This window comes from Abramis brama, assembly GCF_963993115.1.
Source record: "Abramis brama genome assembly, chromosome: 20".
Taxonomy (NCBI): domain Eukaryota; kingdom Metazoa; phylum Chordata; class Actinopteri; order Cypriniformes; family Leuciscidae; genus Abramis; species Abramis brama.
In genome coordinates, this window is record NC_139982.1 from 29,347,815 (window position 1) to 29,356,584 (window position 8,770).

Consider the following 8,770-nt stretch of genomic DNA (forward strand, 5'->3'; position numbering starts at 1 on the left):
CTGCTGGTGAGAGAAAGAGCAAAGAGAGGAGGGTGATAGAGAGTGAAGGAGGAGAGGAGGAGAGGAGGGTGATGGAGAGAGGAGGAGGAGGAGAGGAGGAGAAGATGAGGGTGATGGAGAGAGAAGGAAGAGAGGAAGGAGAAGAGGAGAAGGAGAGGAGGAGGGTGATTGAGAGAGGAGAGAGGAAGAGAGGAAGGTGGAGAGGAGGGTGATAGACATAGAAGGAGAAAGTGGTGGAGGAGGCGAGGAAGAGGAGAGGAGGAGTTGAGGAGGAGGAGAGGAAGGAGTCAGGGAGAGTGCAGTAGAGTAGAAAGAGGAAGAAGTGGTGGAGGAGGCTGGCCTCTTTCTTCAGAGCTGCCAGCAAACAGGCTCCAGAGAGCAGCTCAGGTCAGGGAGAGGAGAAGCAGACACAGGATGAGGGAGAGAAGAGGAAGGTAGCATGGGATGCAAGAAGTAGTGATGGTAAATTACACCAGTCCATCTTATGAGAATATGTTTATCTTGTTTATGTACATTAAAAAGTAATCACCATATATAAATATCCATTAATTGGAAAAAGAAAATTAATTAATCTCTCCTATAGTATGAAGTCTCTAATGCCCTTTCCTTATACATATTCTATGTAGTCTCTATTAATTAATTAAAACAGTCATTAAAACTAATAATTATATGAAAGTTAGTTTAAATATGTTTTAGAATAAATACAGCGTCACGTCATAAAAATCTGCTCTCATAGTTTGAAACATAATGTTATTTGTCTTTTGATAGACTACATCTTCAGTCACGCAGGCGACGGCATGGTCACTAGGGATTCTGATGTTTATGATGTTGTGTGGACATTTCCCTAGTGACTATGACCTGATGCTGCTGAAGCTTAGTCTGGGGCTGATCCTGTCCCACAACTGGTTTAAGGTAGCGGACCTAAGATCGGCTAAAAATCATACATTTTCTCATGAGAAGAATTTGCTAAGTCACATCTATCTTTTTTCTCTTCTTTTTTCAGGTCGTCACATAAGGGCCACTCCAGTTGACGTCTTGCTGGCTGCAACGCATCATCCCTCCTCTCGCCTTTGTGTCTTGCAGGGCGGGCAAACCTTGTGTAGCGCCGTGGCTTAAGGGAGCAGTATTTGCGTCTGGCGGCACTGCTTCCAGAGGGATTTGTACATATTGTACATTTGTACATACTTCTTTTGATTGTTTTGGTTTGCACCATCCTGAGTCCAGAGGTTTCCATCATGGCCATTCATTTCTGAGGTTCCTGACACATTCCTCTGAATGCCAGCAGTCTGTGCCTGTACCTATGACTGATATATACAGTATATGACTGCCCAGACCCGTCTGTCTCTGCCCCAGTGCTCCCAGTCATGGCTGCCCCATGAGATTTGTTGGGTTACAATTGTATTAAATGTTTCATTTAGTTTGCAACAGTAAAAGTTGAGCATATTGAAGTTAGCATTTTAAGGTTAGGTTAGGATAATGGTATCAACAGTTTCTGCCAGACCTGTTTTCTCTATTATAATTCAACTTTTGTCTTAAATGGCTCGAGCCAGTAGCCCCAAGACGCACCTTTTGTCTTTAATGGCTCTCTGAGTCCCAGTATCACTCAGACTGATGGGATTAGCACACGAATGATTCGTCTATGCAATTTGCAATGCAATAGACTGTTATGCTGATTGAATTAGGATTGGCCAGACATTCAGTCTAGGGTTTTTTACCTAAACCTGTATACTTAATTTGCATGCTTTGTTCAACCTCAATGTAAATCCCTCTCCCTAACTGTCTATAAATTTGCAAGGCAACTGTCTTGAGTTAGACTTGGAAGAACACTACAGACGAGTCGACACACAGCGAAGATCCAAATAAATCACTTCTGCTTATCCCAACGTCTCCTGGTTTGCTTTGAAGAAAGAAAAACTTTACAACAGATGGTGCCGTGACCCGGATGGAGAAAAAGGAAACTCAAAGAACTTCAAGCTCAAAGAACTGAATCTTGAAACTTCAAGCTCAACAAAAGATCTGACAAAGATTGCCAGACTGAATCTTTCCAGCTTCCTCCAGATTGAAAACTTCAAGCTCCAAAAAGATCTCAATGCCTGACTGAGTTCCAGACTGAATCTTGAAACTTCAAGCTCAAAGATCTCAACAAAGCTGACTGAGTTCCAGACGAAATTTTTCTGTACAACCAACGATTCGGTGAGTTTCACTCCATTCAAAGAACCAATGCAGACCAGTACAAATGTGTTTTTCCTCTGCGCCGTTCAGAGAAGTAGTTAACAAACAGCTGTAGAGTTTGGTTAACTAAAGATGAGCCTCTAAAAAAGTTTTTCTTTTAGAGATGAAATTTATCCTCTGTTTTCAGGCAGGGAAGATTAACCGTTACATGTTAATATTGTGTGTATCCTCTTGCTAGATAAGACCTATCCTTTGAAAGCTAGAGAAGATTTAGCGTCATGTGCTAATAAGATTGTACCCTCTATTGTAGACAGTAGAGAGAAGTTTTTAGTGTTTGTTTGTGTGGTAACAGAGAAATTCACAAAATGTTTAGGAAAAGTACTAGACTGATTAAACCTTTATGGACAGACAATGAGTTTAAGTCTTTGTTAAGAGAGCACATGGACTCAATCGTGACTGAGGAAGTCAGATTGAATTTGACAAAGAAATTTGGCATTGATGCAGAAAAAGTATGGTCAATTGAAGATTGTAAAAAGATACTAGGAGCCAGTATTCGCAAGAACAATGTGAAAGCCATTATCTGTTGTCACAGAGAATTTAGCTTATCCATTTCACAAGAACAAGCGCAGTGTATTGCTAAGTTAAATGAACAGATCAAACAATTGCAGACTCAGGTGTCCTGTCTCAAGACAAACGTGGGCCATCACAAAGCCTCAACCAAATGTGACTCAGAAAACCAACAGTCAGATGAAAGCTATCCTGATTTACAGTATTTTGATAGAATAGAGGACAATGTCAATGCAGATGTAAATGCAGTTAAAGTGTGCACCAGTTCCATCTGCAATCCCCATACTAGCAGTCAACACAGCTTTATGTCCTAAAGATATAGAGAGAATTGCTGAAAGTTTGCCATCAGTGCAAAGAAATTTTTCTGAGTTTAGGAGAGAGTTGTCCAAAAAGATGCGGCTCTACGATATGTCTCTAGCTGAAGTCACTCAGCTAATATCACAGATCTTGACTGAGTCAGAATTCAATGATTTTGAAAGTGCTGTAAACAATTCTGAGTTTCAAAATGCCAGAAAAGATGAATTGAGAGATGGAGTTTTGAGAGTGTTAACAAACATTGTTGGACCGAACGTGGACTGGTCAAAGATCACTAGTTTGGTACAGAAGAAGGGGGAAAATGTTTGTGAGTACACAGAAAGATTTTGCCAGACCGCTTCAGAGTACAGTGGAATTGCAGACACTCCAGAGAAGGTGTTAGGTGATAATGGCCCTTTGGTTCGCACATGGTTTCATTGTCTTTTGCCAGAACACAGAAAGGCGTTGCCTTACTTAAACATCACATGGCAAACAAGAACCCTGCAAGACAACTTGGACAGTTTAGTTACTTGGGAAAGAGACTCTGATGTCAAAGAGAGAGTAAGTATTGCAGCAGTTTCTGTTATGGTCAACTCAGAGAAGAAAAAGAAACGCAAATGTCCTAGAGAAGCCAGTTGTTCTTACTGTGGCAAGCACGGACATTTTGGAAAAGAATGTAGAAAAAACAAAAATAACTTAATACAAGTTAACAATGTTATGCAGCTTTTACTACATTTGTTTGCTACTTTGAAGCAACCCCTCCCCTCGTCATTGGACTCGTGGGTAAGCTTTTTGAGGTGTTAACCATTTGGGCTGTGATTGCTTAATCTCCCCAGTAACTTACAACAAAGATGAAAGACTTATTGACTGTCACAGCCTTTGTTTGGGGGACATTCAGTATACTCACAGCCTTAAATGTTATACTGCAGAACATTACAATCAGACACCATCCTCTGTTAATGATGTTTATTAGGACTGATGTTTCACTGGAGAATGGAAATGTACCAATATTCTCACACACTGCACAGTGTGTACACAACACAGGGACAGAATAGGACACACGGACAAGTGAGGTGCCCTGGGAAGAACTGAACGCAACAGGCTTCGGGGGTGAACCCAGGGTGAAGACACCACCTCATAGGCCTTTCCCGATTTAGTCCATCCTTACCTCACTGGTCTATAGGTGTCAAATCAATTAAGAAATAGGGAAAGAATGAAACAACAACAGCAGACTCTAAAAAACCATACAACCCTAGTGTTTGAAGAAATACTGCTCTGTTTTCTGTTTTCTTTCTTACTCTGTGCAGATAAACTCTTGATGGCTGTTCCAAATAAAAATCCATATGCAACAACGTCTCACCTGCATATGAAGCCACAACCTCAAGAAAACAACTAGACCCACTGCCAAGCCAACCAACACATAAGAAAAATACACAATGCAGAGACTGATATACGAAACCTTCAGTCATCCATCGACATGATCAAGACTACAAGCCTGCACCATTACATGAGTGCTGCACCGGGTTAATGTCGGGTTAACCAACAGACATTCTTGATCTTTCAAAAAAATTACACCAGATGGCTAAAGATAATTCTTCATGGTTCATAAACTTGTTCACGAGAAAATGAGTTCCAACCATAAAAGAAAAAAAAAGACAGGTATGTGTGTATGCCATGATGTCATAAAGCATCACCTCAGATTTCCATGAACAAGCCTCATGAGGGACGAGTCATCCAAGCGAATCTGCGTGAGAAATGGACTCTACAGGAAACAGACTTCACAGCTATTCAGGCGCCAGCTTTCCAGACTTCCACTCTTATGCTACAGGGTTTTCTGTGTAATCATGTAGTTTATATGACATTTTGCACCCTGCGTCGCAAGTGTCAACAGTTATGGTTTTGAGAAGAACTATGACACTCATGTAAATCAAGGACACAACGCAGAATAAGTTATACGTGCCTGTAACTTACACAAGTTACAAGAATGAAGATATGCTATGTGCCTGTAACTTACACAAGTTACAAGAATTAACTTTTAAGTGTATAAATTTGTATATTATGTGAGAGTTATTAGAACTCTCAAAGGGGGAAATGTTGGGTTACAATTGTATTAAATGTTTAATTTAGTTTGCAACAGTACAAGTTGAGTATATTGAAGTTAGCATTTTAAGGTTAGGTTAGGATAATGGTATCAACAGTTTCTGCCAGACCTGTTTTCTCTATTATAATTCACCTTTTGTCTTTAATGGCTCGAGCCAGTAGCCCCAAGACGCACCTTTTGTCTTTAATGACTCTTTGAGTCCCAGTATCACTCAGACTGATGGGATTAGCACACGAATGATTCGTCTATGCAATTTGCAATGCAATAGACTGTTATGCTGATTGAATTAGGATTGGCCAGACATTCAGTCTAGGGTTTTTTACCTAAACCTGTATACTTAATTTGCATGCTTTGTTCAACCTCAATGTAAATCCCTCCCCCTAACTGTCTATAAATTTGCAAGGCAACTGTCTTGAGTTAGACTTGGAAGAACACTACAGACGACACACAGCGAAGATCCAAATAAATCACTTCTGCTTATCCCAACGTCTCCTGGTTTGCTTTGAAGAAAGAAAAACTTTACAACAGATTTCTGTTCTTGCCACAAAGTCAGCACTCAAGACCATCTCAGCCACAACGGTATCCAAGCTCCTAGTTATCACCATCCAGTCTCAGAGGTTTCTGTCTGGTCCACCTTGTCCCAGAAGTTCCCAGATGTTTATGTCTCTCTGTTTCTGTTTCTGTTTCAAGCTCCCTACCCTGTCTGTCCAGGACCAGGGGTTCCCGTCATGGCTGTATGGTCCTAGAAGTTCTTGTCATGTTCTTGTCTCTATGGTTCAAATGCAAGAACTCCTCCACCGGTGCCTGAGATGCCCTGGTCTTCAGGCTTCCCGTCATGTCTCAGGTTCCTGCCACAGCTGTCCGGAAATCAGAGCTTCTCGCCTCGACCGTCTGGATGTCAGAGCTCAATTTGTTTCATTCTGTGTGTCCATCTAGCCATTAAAAAGGAAATCTGAAATTTAAAAAAGTCTGAAATTAATATTTGCATTAAGTAATTTATTAGATGCTTTAACCTAAAGTAACTTACTGTACAAATGGGGAACATCACAAGCAATTTATCATACAACTCCTAACAATTCTCAAAGTAACACACAACGTCAAACTTTTGAAAGTTAGAGTAGTCCAGAAGCTAGAAGTAAAAATGCAGGCAAGTTAAAAGAGTTAAAAGTGTGTGAAACAGTAAAAGTGTTTTAATAGAATTGATTTACAGGAAGTGCCTTGTGACTTCCCAGACAGCATGGTAACATTGATTCAATATTGAGTTTTGATCCAAACCATCCTTTTGGTTGACATCAAAATTTCAATGTTTAAAGTGTGTTGGATCAGCATTGAAATCCCAATCATTTTCCCAATCAGTGGGGCGTTTCAGTTCATGATGGGCACTTTCAATGGTGTTACCTCATTTGCTCTAATACACTGGGGGTTTGGTTTAGGGGTGGGCCCTCATGATTTTAGCAAGTTTTTTTTTTTAAATGGTTGAAAAACACCAATTGTAGTTTGAAAATTGGCACTAATTGGTATACGCCCATTTTGGTTTTGCATGTGGGCTTCTCAGTAGTTAATTGATGCTTCCTTATTAGAGAGAAAACACAAGGTGCATCCTATACGGAAGTCTTGTGTGTTTGACATCCATGAACTCTCTGAGTTTCAAACAATGGTGCATATAATGTATTTCTGTTTTTAGCATGCTTTTTACTTGCATTTTATTTATTGTTACTAAATCTACTAACATACATTAATTTTCAAAGTAAGTAAAGTGTTGAAATAAATCGCACAGATAGCATGCGAACATTGATACAATGTTGAGTTTTGATCCAAACCATAATTTTGGTTGAGATTGACATTTCAGTGTTTAAAGTGTGTTGGATCAGCATTGAAATTTTAATGAAAGCCAACAGCACACATGGGTGGAGACAGTGACATTGAACTAACAATGATTTGTAGTTGATGAGCACAAGATCATTCAGGCATCTCTGCAGAACACTAGTGGGTGTTTCTCTATCAGTGGGGCGTTTTCAAACCACAATAGGCATTTTCAACCGCTTTACCTGATTTGCTCTAATCCATTGGGGGCTTGGTTTAGGGGTGGAGTTGTTTAGCAAGTCTGTTAAAAATTGGTTGAAAAACATTTATTGTAGTTTGAAATTGGCCACTTATTGGTAAACGCCCATTTTGGTTTTGCATGCGCACTTCTCAGTAGTCTAATGCTTCCTCATTAGAGAGAAAACATAGGTGCATCCTATACAGAAGTCTGGTTTGTTGAAGCACCTGACATACTGATATGACTTCTCTAGCACAGTTTCAAACAATGGTGCATCTACATACTTAAAAAATGCACATTGCTTTAGTAAAGTTTATTATGAATTTCTTGAATAAAGATCTAACGTCATTTAACACATTTCTTGAAGTGCAGGAGACATGAACATAAGCAAGAAAGTTACACTGCAAACATAGCCCATGTCTTGCATCCATCAGTGCTTGCATGCAGAGCACATTGCTCCTTTAGTAGGAATGAAGGCCGACGAAGATGGACGATTAAAAAAAAATTCCTGATAATGTTGAAATTGATTATACACAGAGTTGTTGTTGACAGCATAATCACCTGACTTGGGACTTGATGATATCCTGTGCCTTATCACTGCTTAATCAGGTAATCATTCATATTCCTGAATCTGTATTAAATTTGAGAAATGCAACTGATTTCCAATCAGTTAAGCTTGTTTCCACTGAAACACAATAACAAAAAACATCTTGTGTTTATTAAGAAAGTGACTGACATGGCTATTTTGTGATATTTAAAGAGATTAAGGTCTACATAAGGTGAATCTGCAGCTTTAAAGGGATAGTTCAGCCCGAAATGAAAATTCTGTCATTATTTACTCATCCTCAAATTGTTCCAAACCTGTATGAATTTCTTTCTTCTGCTGCACACAAAAGAAGATAGAGTGAAGAATGTTGGCATCCAGACAGTTGATGGTAGCCATTGACTTCCATGGTATTTATTTTCTACTATGGAAATCAATGGCCACCGTCAACTTTCTGGTTACCAACATTCTTTAAAATATCTTCTTTTGTGTTCAACAGAAGAAAGAAACTCATACAGGTTTGGAACAACTTGAGGGTGAGTAAATGATGACAGAATTTTCATTTCGGGCTGAACCATCCCTTTAAAGAAATTTTCATTGAAAAAATCTAAGTTCTTTTATTCTACAAGATAAACTTGTTACTTGAATGCTATGTAGTTTCACAGAAAACGAACCGAGATATGGTTAATGGCTATAGCTCATAGGTGTTTGTTCCTCTTCATGAAGTTATGAGTTTAGCTCCAACACCTGCCTGGAAGTTTCCATTGATCCTAATGACCTTGATTAGCTGCTTCAGGTGTGTTTAATTAGGGCTGGAGATAAAACCCTGCCATAGTGATTTCTTTTGATATTGAAGCATTAATAGATTTTAGAAAAATAAATGAAATAATCAGAATTTAACGATACTTTAATCATAGTTAGAATATTTTGTGTTTAGCAACTTTTTTTAAAAAGTGAATCGTATTGTGTTTAGTATATTAACATTCTTGTATGTGGCAACTGAATTGACTTGTTCTCGAATAACATCTTGCTTTCTTTTTCAGATTTCAGA